Genomic DNA, 16,484 nt, shown 5'->3' with positions numbered 1-16,484 from the left:
AAAGGAAGTGCAGAAATACAGACAACACAGAAAATAATTAATTTACATGAAACTAGCCCAGATTCAATGTCACTGGAATTAAACAGAAGCTGCATAATTTCAAGTGTATTCATCCAAGAGCTATTTCAAATGTGAGTATTTAGTCCAAGTTTTCTAATAAGGAATGGTACTTGTTTTGAGAAAAGAATGTAAATTAAAGTACTGCATTTGTTTAATTTAATGTATTAGTCATCAATCTAAAAAACACAAAAAGTCCCAAAAAATGAAACCCCAAAACAACAGCAAGATTAAGATAAATAAAATAACAGGAAATGGTACAGTGAAGAAAAAGAAAAAGAAATATGCTATCTGAATCTACACAAGAGTAGTGATCCTTATCTGTACAAGAAATCTCTTGGATCTGTATGATATCATGATGCATCACATCATACAAGAGGCTGAATATATTTTAGTGCACTTTTAGTCTAACTCATGCCACTTGTTTAATTTTAAATTCTCACTATATTAATTTTGTTCCCTGAAGAGATTAAAATCTGTGTTTCTTGTGAATGTGTGCTCTGTTCTCCATGTTACATCTGTTCAGACCTTAACTTCAACACAAAGTTTAATGTTACTTTAATCACGAAAATGTGAATAGAACATTCCTTACAATGCATAGGGTTTACAAAACGTAAAAGTTTAATGGCTTTTCCCCCCTTTTGTGCTGCTTGAATATATACTTTTTTCAGTTAGTGCTCCTTTGTGGAACACATCTCTTTCTTGTGTGATATTTCTTTTATTATTGAAAGCTTTAAACGGAATATTTTTAAATTAAAATTGAAATGCATTTATTCAAAGTGCTGCTGTAGTGAGCTGTAGAAACTGTATTTAAGTTAGGTTGTTCCCAAGTCTCATCTCTAGCATAGGCATTTTGACTAGGTTATCTTTCAATGCAAAGTGTTTTGACCAGGTAATTGTGTAATATTTTGCTTTTCTTCATCAGTGGAGAAGATTACAATCTCCTTGGGAGTATATTCTGGGAGGCAGAATTGACCAAAAGAGAAATGGAGTATAAGGTACTTGAATTATACATAAGGATAAATGGAATGGTGATTCCCAATGACAGTATCTTATCTTCTGGGTATTTTTCCATGGAATAACTTAATTTTTTGTTGAAGAAAGTGCCTGCTGTCCAGACAACTCTTGCAGCTAGTTTTCTTAATTTTCTGCACCAACAGACAAGGTCAATAAAGGATATTCATCTTCTAAAAGTTTTTTTTTTTTTTTTTTTTTTTTTAATTAGAATTTCTTCCATTACCCAATATATGTACATCCTTCTCTTGATTTTTAGTTTTTACTTATACTGAGTTTATAAACTTCCTCATTACTTTTTTGGTTTATATAATGATTTACATAGATGCTTTCAATTAGGTTTCTACTGATCTCTCCTTTACCTGTTTTAGTCATTGGTAGCCATATGCTAAAATTGTTGGGCCTTCCCATATCAGTTATTCTTGGGCTGCATTTGTATTTCTCATCAGATGTAACATCATCTTTGATTTTCATACAGGGGATCACCAAAGAGTCCAACTGGCTCCTGTACACCCAGCAGTCAATGTTGCAAATGCCCAAATAAATTCATCTTGCCTGACCATTTACTCTGAGTGCCATAGTCATGCCCTTGCTTGTTTCTTTCATGTCATGAAAGCAGAGTTCTAAAATGAAGTAAGAGGCATCCTGCTCTAAGGCTGGATTTTTTATATGACACTATACTGGTTCAAATATCTTCTCTCCATGTCTAAATTGAAATGTTTCATCTTTGCAACATGCTTCTCTTGGTTCTATTGATTTTCCACACTCTGTCTCTTCATAAGTCATCTAAAAGTCTTTGTCCTCTAATGTCAAATGTCAGTCACCCTGGCTCATCTCTCTCCTCTCTCACAAGCTCTGAAGTGAATGACTCATGGTATATTCTCATGACAGCTTGTACTGCTAGCAGGATATCTGAAGGGGAGCTGAAGGAGCTACAAGAGGGTCACATCAGAATCCCTCTTACTGTGACCCCACACTTCAGTGTCGTGCTCCCTTTCCTCTGTGTTGGGCCCAGAGCTGCTCACTTCTGCTGGTCTCTTCAAGAGCTTTAGTTCTTCCAGAGGCCACCAAGAACTCCCATCAGTGAGCTTCATCTCTTGAAACTTTGTTTCCTAAGGATTTCTCTAGTGCTAAAGTCCTTTAATACTTCTGAGATACTTCCCTTTTATTTTCTCACCTGCTCCCCCACCCCTAAAATTTGAAAGCCTGGTTACATGACTGTAGCCTACATACTAGAATGTGATTGCTTTGTCTTCTGATAAGTGTTTGAGAGAAGGGTTAGGCAATCCAAGCCTGCAAAGCTCTGAAATCTCAGAAAAACCATCTTGGGCAAGACACTTATTTCCTGCCCATAAATGTTGTCCTGTGTTTAATGGCTGTTCACATGCGACTTTGGATGTAGGAAGAAAACACTTTCAGATGTTTCAGCTTGTACTTCAATGACTGATTTCATATTTGATGGTTTTGGTTTAGGGTTAGATCCTTGCTCTTCCTTGTAATGGAGAACTGAATTCTGTTGGGTGAGGGCAGAACTGAGATACACTGCAGGTGTTGGAACAAGTCCTGTACATTTTTAGGCACAAACCACTCCTGTTAATCCAAGTGTTTCCATGTGCAATTCATTTCACCAAAACACATACAAGATTTTATATGCAAACTAGCTTTAAAAAACTCATCAAGGAGAAGTTCTGTCTTTAAGGCTGACATTGTAATCCATTCAGAGAATTATCTTAACTGCACAAAATTCAGGAAGTTTCTGTTGACTATTTGTCAGGTGAAAAAACAGTGTTCCACTTCGTAGCTGTTTTCTTTCATATCAAGCATTTCAATAGAAAAAAAGGTTTTTGCTATGATTCAGGATACACCATCTTCAGATGTTACTGAGGCAAATTCCCTGGGGATAAAACTTTCAGTAATTCGGTTACAGTTTCAGTTGCAGGTCTATTATAAAAACTCCTTTCAAATATTCAAATATTTCTGGATTGATTTGCACAGAAGTGATGTTCTTCAGGAAATTATGTTGCTCATCTTGTGTGGGCAAGAACTAAAAAATACAGCTGTGTTTTTCCCTTTATTGCTGTTAATCACAAACAAAAAGTTATCCTGAGTCAGCGGCAAACAGAAATATTGTTGTGGGTGGCCAAAGTTTCCAACCTTTTTTGAACTGAAAATGTTCCTGTCTGTGATAAAAATAAAACATTAAAACAACAGGTTTCTAATGCACAGATATCAAGTGCTTGGTAGGATATACCATACGGAAAAGAACAACAAAAGAGAGAATGTTGCCACTTAATATTTCACATAATCCTCTTATTCTTTTTCTTGGAAAGAAACACACAAATATTTCCTCTCAAGTCAGTTGTTCAAGTCATACTTTAGAACCATAAATGTATATAGCAAATACATTGAGACAAGAAAAAAATTAGAAGAGGGCTATTGAAATTCAAATGGAAAATGGCTGGATGGAAAAAACGAAAATCTTGCTTAGCATAAAGAAAAATCGAAACATGAGAATTAAGTAATGGTGTACATAAAACAACAAAAACTTAATACCTAGCACAGAATTAATTATGACAAATATTCTCAGATGATAGAAATATGAGTACAGCTCTTTAGTCATGGATGAAATTCTAATTTTCAGCATCTCAGTACAAAACACACTTTTCTTTCTTTTTTTTTTAATGAAAAAAAGCCTCTCCTTTCTTTGTGGAAGATTTTATTACAGACATATTTTTTTTTTTAGTTTAAGAAAGTGGTTTTGAATCTGGTAGTGTGACATCTGATTTTTTCGAAAGAAAAATTTTACTATTTCTCAACCCTTGAATGAGGGGAAAAATATATTTATGGTTCACTGTTGCCCTCTTGTGGAGAGAAATAAAAATAAAGATATACATCATAAACATAAAATCCAAACCAAGAACTGATTACTTAGATTCTAGTTCAGAAACATTCATTCTTCTTGTGCTCTTAGTTTGGATTCTGATTTGGTCCTACATTATAACAGCTTTTACTCTTGGTGCATTGTTAAGCGTTATTGTCTTTAAACAACTCCTGAGGTATTGGCCCCTGTAACATTTAATCCTCCAGAGTATATAGGATGGCTTCAACCCTGTACCAGAAATTCTTTTCAAATAGAAGTTACATATTGCCACAAGCAGACCTTTAAAAAGTAAATCCTGCTTTATAAATCAAGTCTTGCTGCTGCTCTGACATGTTCAGCAGCTCTAACATGAGTCTACAACTGATGTCAAGAAAATGAGTGGCAAGGTTATTGGAAAAAACAAAAGGAACAAGTGATGGCTAACAGTGGAATTAAACATAGAACTATATATAAACAATATTTATGCATTAAATAAATGTGAAAAAACATGGTTTGATAATTTCACAAAATTTTCCAGACTTACTTTACTATTCCACTTTTAAAGATCATACAGACATATTTAAAATGTACTTGAAAGTGCTGAACTTATTCCTACTTTCTCCTGCTTTCTTTTTCATCTGCCCCTCCAGGTGATGTGTCAAGGTCCTTCTAATAAAGACAAAGAGGGCTGCATCTCTAGGACTCAGTCTGTTGTGGTACCTTTTCCCATCACATTGAATGCCTTAGAAAACCTCTCTAGAATGCTAAAGGTAGGTGATGTGCTTTGCTGGATGTCTCTTACTCTCTTCTTTGTCTAAGTTTGGCCATTGCGCATTCACAATACCCAGCATTTTCTCTTGCTTTCTTTTTTAAAAGAGTGAATTCTAAATGTCTGGAACCACTTCTCTGAGAAAAGAACATTTCCTCATAAAGGTGACACAAAGCCAAGATTTGTAGTGTGAGGACTATTTTGTGCACCATCTTCTCTAGGACTTCATATACTCTGGTGAATCATTCACAGTGGCCAGAGAAATGGTGCAAAGGAGGGTTTGTGTATTACTTAAGTCCCAGTTTCAACCTGGGAGACAGACTTGAATGGTATGTGAGGTTTTGGGTTTTGTTCTGCATGAGATAAATTTTTCTATCATTTAATTTCTGTTTTCTGTTACCAAAAGAAGTAATGAAGGCTCAGAAGTTGGTCACTGGGATGCCACATATCTTCTCTAGCTTCCACAGGAGTCTCTCCTGGATGTAATGTTATAAACATGATTTTGGAGTTTATGCCAGATCCCTTTTAACCACCTGATTTAACCCTGCTAGAAATATTTCCCTCCCTGTATGTTCCACCAGCTCCAGAGATCCAGTGCTCCAATAGTCAGACCTGCACATTATAACAGTTCAAGCTGGAGGAGAAACTAATTTGGAACTCTCCTTTTAGACACTAGTCATGGACTAGCAATGCACTGAAACTGGTCAGATAATCCATTATTTTAAAGGAAAAGAAACTGTCCTTTTGCTTTCTGCATGTATTTTCGCAATTATTCTGACATCCTAGCAGTGGAAGCTTCTTAAAACTCTGGACTGAGATAAAAAACTAAAACAAAAACCCCAAAACAAAACCTGTGAAATTTGTTTTTAATATTTATTTTTTCTGAAACTAACTGTGGTATGTTCTTTCTCAAAAGATTATAACAGATGGAGATGCGTAGCACTGTAGCTGATTTCAAGCCTGATTATGCCGTGCAGAGTGAATTCCCAAGCATTAGATGGGGAGGTTGTGATTCTCTTTGACATTTTATAAGGAAAAAAGCCAGTTATGCCATGTCACCATAAGGGTAGGGCCCATGGGAAAGAGCTGTTGAGAGGATGCAGAAGGGCACAGAATCACGTCTGCTCTGTAAGCAAAGGGATGCACAGGTCATCTGACTCCTGAAGCCTAAGCTATGCAGTCGCTATACTCCTGTGTTTGCAGGCCCTGGTTGGTGCTTATTTCTGTGCCCTACCACACTGACAGCATCCAATTTGCTACTTACAACACCAAAACACCTGAAAAATACTTTGCTTGTTTAAATGTGCTGACTTTCTGGTAACAGAGTTATCATTTACTGAGAAGAACCAGCATGACCAATGAAACAGCCCTTGATGAAATTTCTAAAATGGAAAGACTCAAGGCAAGTATTTGATATTGGATCAAATTAAAAAGAAATAGGTTGTCCTTAGTGCCTGCTGAGGAGTAATATACTGCTGGAGTCTGCAGAAAACAAAAGACTGCCTATCCTTCAGAGTTCACATTTCATTCAGATCCTGAATGAGGGAGAGACTTTCACATATTAGAAATGAAATACCTAGCTGAATACTCGTTTTTAGTTTATTAGTATTTGGTTAGTATTTAGTATTAGTATTTCTCTGGCATAGTATTGATGACCTCAGCAAACCCTAACCTGTAATCTTTGAAGACATATGCAGACATCCTTCAGGCTGGGTGGTATTTGTGTTTTCCACAGGATAATGCAGAACTGAAAATAAAAAACATGTCAGATAAAGCAGAAAGTTAAAAGAAAAAAAAATAAATGAAAGAAAAGAAAGTTAGGAATGCTCCTCTGCTAGTTGTTGATGCCAAACCTGTGATTATTCTCAAATATAGTCAAAATGTAAATCACCACTTGATGTCACCATTGGTCTGTACCTGTGCTGTGCAGCTCTTCAAGAAATCTTGCTGAATGAACATCACAAAGAAATTATAAATTCAGTTAAAATATTTAGAGATCTATTATGATGTTAAGCAATGACCATCTATTTTTTGTACCATTGAAAATACTGGAAGTACAGGCACACTGGATTTGGAGCACTATAAAGACACCATGAGAAGTAATTTTAAATGTGCTGTTTATGATAAAAATATATTCTGATAAGGAAATTTACAATAACCAGCAGAGTAAGTCTGATCATTGCAGTATGTAATATAAAAATTACTACAATCCTACTGCAGAATGAAAAAGAAAGAGTACATGAACAGAAGAGTCAATGTCTCTAGCAACATGAAATTAGGAACTATAAAGGTTAATGAAGGTACAAGACAGATATTTGAAATCTCTTTTGAAAAAGTTGGGATCCTGTTTCCCTATTCAGGCATAAAGAAAAATATTCTGTATTCAAATTTCCATTGTTTCTAACAAGCATGATGAGGCTGACTTGCAGTTTATTAGTTCTGAACATCTGTTCATTTATTTAGGGGTCTGAAGAAGAATTTGGCAGCTCAGGTTGAGGTGTACTTTCAAAGGAATATTACCGTGTATAAAGTACTGCTTGCTATTAAGAAGTTGTCTTTTCTCAGTAGTTGCCACACAGTAAAACTAGAATTGTGTCTAAACTGAGTGGAAGTGGTCACAGCACCAAGCCTGAGAGAGATAAAGAAGCATTTGGACAACAGTCTCAGGCACAGGGTGTGATTCTTGGGGCTGTCCTGTGCAGGGCCAGGAGCGGCACTTGTTGATCCTTGGGAATGCCTTCCAACTCAGCATATTCTGTGAACATATGAACTAGAAAACCTTTAATTCAGACAATACTGTAGATGATACAATATTGTGTACAGGACAGAAGTAGGAGAGAGGTGGAATTTCCCAGCAGCTTGAAGCAACAGGATGCACAGTACAGCTATCTCTTGGCATGAGCTTTATCAGTTCTTTACATATATAACATGAATCCCCTTATTCATATTTTATCTGAACTTTTAGACTGCTGTAATTTTTTAGCTCCCAGCTAGGAATACTCTGAGGCACCAAGCACTGGTTGAGCCAAGTGTTCAGTTAATATGATACATTCTTATGGCTCTGTTTGGATATTCAGCATGATGCACATTCTCCCCTACAACAGCACTGCCCACAGCTTGTGTAGGCCTGTACACCAAACATGTTCTATACAAACATCATTCTAATGCATAAATTATTTTAAAGTATATAAGAAACATAGAAATTCTGGACTTCCTGTCCATTTTCTGTCTGCTCATCAGTCATAGGCTAATTCTGTCCTTTTCTCCATTTGTGTGGTTGCAATCACTGAATTAATTCTTTTCCAGGTCTGGACAGCAATGACTTTGCTCATGCACAAGAAAAATGTTTCTCAGAGAAGTTCCCAAGCAACTCTAGCACTAGGTACATGCTGAATATGTGAAATTTGCTCTGAAGTAAATGGAAATTGGAAGTGCTCAGGAATTACTAGTATTTTTCCTTTTGCAATGCTGAACAAATAAGCTAATTCTATCCAATTTCAAGCTCCTTTCAGCATAATAGTTTCAAAATTGAAGCTCAGAGTTTATCACTTGACTCTCATTTCAATAAAGAGAGGCTAAAAAATCAAAACGGTCAACGGGCAGTAGGAATAAATTTGGTTAGCAAGCAAAAATAGAAAAGTGAATTACAAAGTAAAAAGCAAATTCAGAGTTTGAAATAGGGCTGGCAGAAAAATGGAATAAATATACAGTATAACACATACCCATAGGACATATAAACTATTCCTTTGGAAAAAAGTGAGCTTTTGTAGTTGTAAATAAATACTCTATGTCAATACATGGGTTTGTACTTGATAAAATAAATTAACTATACTTAAAAATACTATTATTATATAACCCAATACAATTTTTGTATTAATTTAATAGCATTACTCTATTCTAAATAGCTTTCTAAGCTCAGCAAAATTAAACATTCAAAAAGCATAAGACTCCATCTCTTTACATGTTATTTTTCCTGTATCATGTGATAGCACAGAAGAACTGTTCTAGGAATTCAGATAAATAAATCTGGAGTTTGGGAGGCAGTATCACAGACATCTTACATATTCATATGTTTTTTTACATTACCCCAAAAAATGTTAACAAAAATATCTGATTCTTAGACCTTACCTTCAGTATAAGACTATATATGTAGGTACATGTACATTTTTATATGGGCATAAATATATATGTTTTTATACATATAGGTATGCATATATTTATCCATATTAAAGTGCTTCAGTAGTCACTGGGGTAAAACGTAATTCTTGTTTTTTATTTTTTTAAACAGATTTTTCATTTACTCATTACTCTTTTAGCAGAGTCAGCCAGAGGTAAATCCATGATTTTTTGTCTCAGTAACTAAACTGCGGTGTGGGAAATCTCATCATTTATGTCACCTAGGGACAATAATTATTCAGCTATGGGTAGAAAACAGGAGAAGCAACATGAAGTTTAACTTAGGATTCCCCCATTTTCAGCTGCTTCAGAAAATGTGTCATTGTGAAATGGAGAGGTATTGACAGGGATGAGCACTTTCAGGATTTGTGCTTTTGTTCAGGGATGAATTCTGTGCATCTGAGCAGCTTCCAGAGGGCTTGTGTCCTAAGTTTAGGGTGCATCTAGCTTTAAAACTGTCACCCAGAACACCTCAGCTTCTCCATCTGCACTGTAAAAACAACATACACAAGGTAAATGCAATATCCCTTTCTTTGCACTCTGAATTGTGTGAAATCTACTTAATCTCTTTCTGGGGGCATTAAGGCCACACAAATATTAGTTCACCGAGTGTGTCCTTCCTCTCACAGCTGAGCTAATGGATTGATGGAAGAGGAAGTGGAGAGGTTATTCAAGTCTTTCAGTATCATGTTACAATGCAAAGGCATGTGAATGAGTGGTAGATTTTGTTTGCTAATGGTGCTTCCAAATTAATTCATATTTCCCACTTCCACAGGTATCCCTGTCTTCGGTTTCTACTATAGGACAAGGTACACAACCCTAACTGAGCCATCACAGTAGGGCTGAACTGCAACATGTATTGTTCCTTTTCTAGTTACTATCTTTGTATTTATTTTTCAAAGGAAAATTCTGTTAGGATCATTAAAAGAAGAGTGAAGCCAAATAAACTGCACTATTTTGTAAGCATTCATGTGACTCTAACACAGAATCTGCTTTGTCCTGGTACATGACATACATGATTTCTGTGAAAAGTCAGAAAATCGTAATTATACAAAAACCAGTGTTGGTTCCCAGAGATGTATAAAGAAAGGAAAAAGCTGTTTGTTGCTGGAGGATTTACAAAATTTAGAATTTGGTTTCAAGTCTAGATGACACCAAGGAATGACCCAGACGTTATGACTCACAGATGGTCTGTATGAGCCTTCAACACACAGCAGACCTGTAGATGCTTCTGGAAATAAATCATGCCCCAGAACTGTTTGAATTCACCTTTGTCAGATGCTGCCAAGACAACAACAAGTTACAGAACAATAAGGACAGGCAAAAAGCATGCTAAAGACAGAGAACTCAAGTGCTTAAATGCCATCCCTCGCTCTTGTGAAGAAGGGATTGTGCTGACCCAGAAAATCTGAGGCCACACACCAACATGAGTGAATTGACTGTGTTAAACAATACATGTTGTTCTTCAGGGTCCTATTGATTATGTACATGTTGTGGGAATAGAACCAGTTACTGGAAATTTAGATAATTTTGTGAAATACCAAGTGAGGCAGGCAAAGCAAAAATGATACAGATGTTTGCTATAGGCTCAGATTCCTTCATGGAATCCCATGACAAGTGGCGTGTTGATGCAGGACTGACTGACACACTTCAGCTTACCATGAATTTAAAGAATAACAGAATTGGGTAGGCAACACATCTGACATAAAATGGAAATGCCAGAGGGCTGGGATGCCAAAAGCATTCTGGATTCTTCTTTCTAGTGAGAAAAAGCATGCAACTTTATTCTGAGAATCTGTGAATAAACATGCAAAAGAGCAAATCAGGGATGGTCAGTCCATTCCTTTGTTCTCAGAACAAATATTCTTAGTTCTTCAGGACATATTAGAAAGACGATTATTAATAGCCACCACAATTACCTTGTTCAAAATATTTTGCCAACCCTCTGTCATAATACTTAATGGGGATAGGTAAAAGAAAGGATATTTGACAGAAGCTGGCTGAAAGGAAGAAAAGACACATGGTTACCATACAGGCTGCCTGTAAGGGCACTAATGATAAGCGAAAACAGATAACTTAGCTTCCATGGAAACTTGAACAGCAAAGCATTTTCTTTATTCTTCAAAACACAAGGGAAGGCTTTAAATGTTTTGGACAGACTCGATCAATAAATCCAGTCTAAAAAGAATCTGACATCCAGCATTCACGTACCCTGTCAGGTATGCCAAGAGCAAAATGGAAACCATTGATTTGTTTGTCACCAAGCTTCCCCAGGTAGCAAATTTTTCTGGGTCTTAGATGTGCAGAGATGACATTATACAGGGACCAAATAACTGAAAAGTGAATTTTAACTGGAGACAATTTCTGTGAACATGAAATGTCAGAGAATTCCCAATGTACCACATGGGATATGAAGTTATGTGCCTTTCTTTTTTCCTCTATGGACCATCCTTCAGAAATTAAGAGGAAGAAGATAATATAAATCACTTATGGTGAGATATGGGACTTTCTGAAGTGAGGCAAATATTTTCACTGATTTTAAGAAGAGTTACGTTCACCTTTAATAGAGATTTTAATTACTGACAAAGACTGTTCTGTCTTATCAGAACAACTAAAGGCATACCTTTGCATGAGCATCCCCAAGTGAACATGCTGAGTATTTGAAGCAATTTTTGTGACAGGAGGAGAGAGCTCTTAGAGTGCTAGTGCTTCAATAGAAAGGACTCTGTGGGATATGAAACACTAAGCATTTTTAATAAAGCTCAGTGCATCATTATTAAAGGAGGTAGTTCATTTAGATCTCAAATTCTGTGTTAGCAGTGCTTTAGGTAGTTTTACATTTACCCATGCTGTTTTGGTTTTTTCTCTACCAGACAACTGTCAAATCTAAATGCTTCATAAAAGAGTAACCTATGAGCAGCAGTTCTTTTGTGTCTGATAATCTGAAAACAGTTTTTCCAGCATGCGGCGTTAGATTTATTTATATGACTTTGGTCAGTCATAACCACACAATGTATTTATCCTTGCAGAAAACTTTTGCAAGTGCACCTAAGATATCACTACTTCCTTTACTTTGGTTATCCACACATTTTGGTCACATGATCTGCCTTGGATTCAAGCTCTGCAAAGTAACCTAGCAGCAGAGATAATACTTAGTGATGAAGTAATTACTTAACAAAAAATTTGGGATCTAGGAAGGATTTTTTGAAGGCAGAAACAAAAGGGAAGAGTTTTTAGAGGCTACCTATAGCATAAATATGGCAACTGATGAAGGAAAGGGGCGTGACATTGGCTGACATAGAAGAGGACAATTTGAAGTGTTCTCTCCTTCATTAAGATGATGACGGTTGTTGATGCTATTTTTGCACTTATTGGTCTCTAGTTTTTCCCAGGAGGTTATTCTTTTAGCTTTGAACTAGTCATGAACTATGTAAGAATAAAGTGTATTTTCCTTTGGATCAGAATGCTATGACAGTTGGTGGAAAGCAAATGCAAAGGAGAGAGGAGTGGTGAAATCTCCATCTCAAAAATAATTTGCTTTCAGAAGAATCTTTGTCGGCAACAAATGGTGACAATGTTGTAAGTAATAACAGGAAATTCAATAGTGTTGTGGATAGGAACAGAGTCTGGAAAAACATGCTTGAGTAGCTAAGGTTGTAACTGTAATAAGATGATGGACAAGGCCAGTCTAATCCTATGTGGAATAAAGAAAGGAAGGTTTCCTACATCTTTTACTTCTGTTTTCCCTCTTATTGACTTCAGAAACACCATCCCAAATGACAACCATACTTTAAAATAAAATTTAATTTACTGTCTTAAAAGTAAATTCAGAAAAATCTTTCTGAACTGAAATGTTAATTTTAATGCAACATGAAACAGACAATGTCGATACTGGATTTCCCTCTTGCTTTGTTATATCCAGCCACATTTTAAAGATTGTTCTTTAGTGTTTTCTTGTCTGATTATTAATGGTATTTGATTATAAGTCTCCGCGAGTGCATTTTATGGAATAATGTTGATTATGTTGATTTTTCTGGCCAACAGGAGAAACTAGTATGTCTGTTAAACTGAACTTCTGTATAAAATAGCCTGAGATATGAAAACATAAATATTTTTATCACTTCCATTCTCCCTGTCAAGCTGGAATACTAACTTTGGTGCAGGATGAAAGATTTCAAAACACAAAGATTTGGATTTCCATATTAACTGTTTCAGTCACTAACTACATTTCACAAGAATATTCTTTCCCATCCTAATTTCATGCTTAATGCCATTTTCACACATTTGACTCTCCTTTGTTCTTGGTTTGCAAGATTTTTTTCTACCATAAACCCATTCCCTGACTTGACTTTTAAGGACCATGATCAAGTCCCCTCTAATGCTCCTGCTGTTATGAACAATGTGCTTGGCATATAATTATCCAAAGGCAATCCCCAAAGAGCTAAAGAAATCTTTCATCTTCTTTCTATACCTTCACGATTTTGTTGAGATGATTAAAATGAGAACAGACATGAAGTGTCTGTACATCCTATGTGGACAAGACTTTGAGTCGTTTGAATGTTAGCACTACAAAACATTCATGCTAACATCCACATTATGTGATTATGAAAACCAGACTTCCAGTTTCCAGTGGTTTCTACTACATGTCTTTAAAATTAACCATGAATTTAAAACTTGTTTGTGTCTGTGATCATGAAAATTCACAATAGGTATCTGAGTTTCCAATGGAGTACTTATTTTCTGCTTTGATTTTAGTTCAGCTACATTTAAGTGTCTGGTGTATGGGTATTACTGCTGAAAGGTCCAAAATTTTAACTCCTTTTTAAAGTCAAGTATGTTTTAATAATGGCATTGAAAAGGACAAAACTGGGCAACTAACATTATCCTTCCTCATTGTGTGGGATTCTGAAATAAATAAAATAATGGCATGTATTTTAAAATGCTTGCAAGAAAAGGTATGCCAGCAAGAACAGTAATTAGAAAGATGTGAGGTAGAAGTCATGTCAAGATGAGTGGACCATACAAATTTGAAATAATAAAATATGTTATAGTAAAAAGGAGTCTGGCAAAGCACTATAGGAACTTATTAAGGGAAAATTGCTAGAGGGGCCTAAATAATGAGGAGAAGTAAAATCCAATACTAGTAGAGTGCATGGTCTTGTTACACTTTGTCTTTCAGATTCTTTGGAATGCAATGATTATCTTTCTGGAAATGGATCAATCACCCCCAAGGCAACCTACTGTACATGAATAAAACCATTCAGCAAGCAAGCAGCTGCAGTAGCAATATAGACTACCCTTTTCTATGCTAATAATTTTAATTGGACTATATATTTTCCTCAATATTGCATTTTACCTCTGAACTTCCATTGCATTTGCATTTAATTCATTATTTCTCAAACATCATTAGTAAGGAAAGAATTTTTTGAAAGATGTCATTAGGCATAACTTCAGGGATAAAATAACCATTTTGTTTTCATAAGGTTTGTAAGTAGGTCAGCTCTGCAAACCAGCAAGCTTGGCAAAGCAAACTTTGCAACGGCAAGGCTATGGCTTCATTAGTGCCTGAAATACCAGGTTTCCATCTGCACAGATAGGAATGAAGAACTGGAGCTGATGAATTGGGAGTGCTCCATGTTGCTTGCTAGTATCTTTGGCGTTTCATCAAGGAACCCAAGAACAGTGGGGTCAGAAGCGGATACTGTAATGCTCAATGCCCTGATAATTGCTTAGTCAAGGTCACCTTAAGGCAATCAATTACATCTCTTAGCTAATAAAGACTGAATAATTTCAACACATTTTCTGTGGGAGTTTGAGAAACTCTTTGCACTCTTCAGTTTTCAAATTATCAGATCTAGCATCTGGGCTTCTAGGTTGTAACGTGTTGCAGTTTCACAATGAATCTTTCAGTTTAATAAACTATGGCAAATTTCTTTATTGCTTCATTGCATTTGGGTTTTCACTAGGAAATGATGGTATGTTTGGTTTAACTGAAGATAATATTATGTGCCTGTGGTGTGAACAGTAATGGTATAAAACTGATCTTTTTTGTTTAATGGCTTTGTGTTTGTGGTTCTCTGCTGTATCAAGTTAAGCCAAAACACTTTTGTTGGAATTCACAGTATTGATTGCTTTCTTGCTCAGTCTACTTTATATCTTTATACTGAAAAGATAAAGAAATAAAAACTTATCTAAATTTTAAGCAGATTATACATTTCTTCTTTGAAATTTAGATGGAGCCTTCTAATTCACATTAATTGCATCGATTAAAACACTTAGAAGGATAACAAATCATTAGCTACATGTACCAGACTATTCAAAACATTTCTAAGTAATGTAGATCAGCACGTCTTTAGTCATAATGTCGAGAAAAATAACAAAGCTGATGTACTGAAAACAATTCTTACAAAAAATTCCTGCATAATAAATCACATCTAGTCTACAATAAAATCATTAATCACTGTTCTGTTCCTCTGCTCTGAAGTGTAAATCACCCGTAATGTTGACTTATTTTAAGTCAGTTTGCATATAAAGAGAAAAAAAGATTTAGTGGAAGTCTAAATATGAAGAATGAAAATAAACTCCTCTCTCGTAACTCATTTGATAGAATGCATATATGTTGCAAGACTACATAAAAAAATCCCTAAGAAGATAGATCTATCTCAGAATGACTTCTTATGATCTGCTTATTATTTTATGCACATTCTAAAATATAAGCTTTGCAAAACTCCTTGTGCTAAGATTCCATTGAAAGTGTAATTTCTTTAGTAAAATAAAACATAGCTTTCATTTAGCCTGACAATGTTGGCTCAGTAATATGGAATATTAGTTTCAGGAAGAATGCATTGGTTTCACTGTAAAATAAGGTTTCTTTACTATCAGCCCTGGAGAAATGTATTGGTTTCAGCTAAAATGTATTGCAATGGTTTCACTAAAACATACAGACATTATAAAACTGTATATTGGTTTCAGTAAAAAATGTATTCTTTCCAATGGATTCATGAAGCTTTCAGCAAGAATGTATTGATTTCATTAAAATGTGCAGCTTGAGATAAACAAAAATTCAGTTAAAATTCATTGGTTTCTGTTAAAGCTCATTGGCTGAAGTGAAGAACATTCTACACCGGTTTTGGACAGCCTTAGGGTTTTTTAAACAGTGAGTGGAGAAAGACATGTAAGTAATTGCAAAGGTAATTGTAAACAAACTCTATTCTGTAACATCTAAAGATATAGACATGCTAAATAAATTAGATTTTTATATTTCCACCCCATTTGCATCTGCTGCTCAGCACAGGCATAAATATTGATACAGAAAAAGCATGACACCCTTAATTCTGATGAATAGTTTTTTAATCAGGTGTGGGTGTGAGCTGTAAGATTTCTTTAACCTGTTTAGTAATAATTTGTTTTCCTATGACCAGTTTTTGACCAGTTTGCTTTACATCAAATTTGACATTTTCCTGCTTTATTGGCAACAGATTCTTTTTGCCTTTTCAGCCATGCCAGGCATTCAATGGCAAAGACATTTATAAATATCATGAACCTCTCCTATTGCCAGTCAGCTAAATGAGGGATAATATATTTAGTTGCTGTGATACCATTTTTTTT

The sequence above is a fragment of the Onychostruthus taczanowskii genome, unplaced genomic scaffold, assembly GCF_017590055.1.
Source record: "Onychostruthus taczanowskii isolate IOZ18803 unplaced genomic scaffold, ASM1759005v1 scaffold16, whole genome shotgun sequence".
Taxonomy (NCBI): Eukaryota; Metazoa; Chordata; class Aves; order Passeriformes; family Passeridae; genus Onychostruthus; species Onychostruthus taczanowskii.
The sequence above is the reverse complement of the archived record's forward strand: the minus strand, read 5'-3'. Positions refer to the sequence as shown.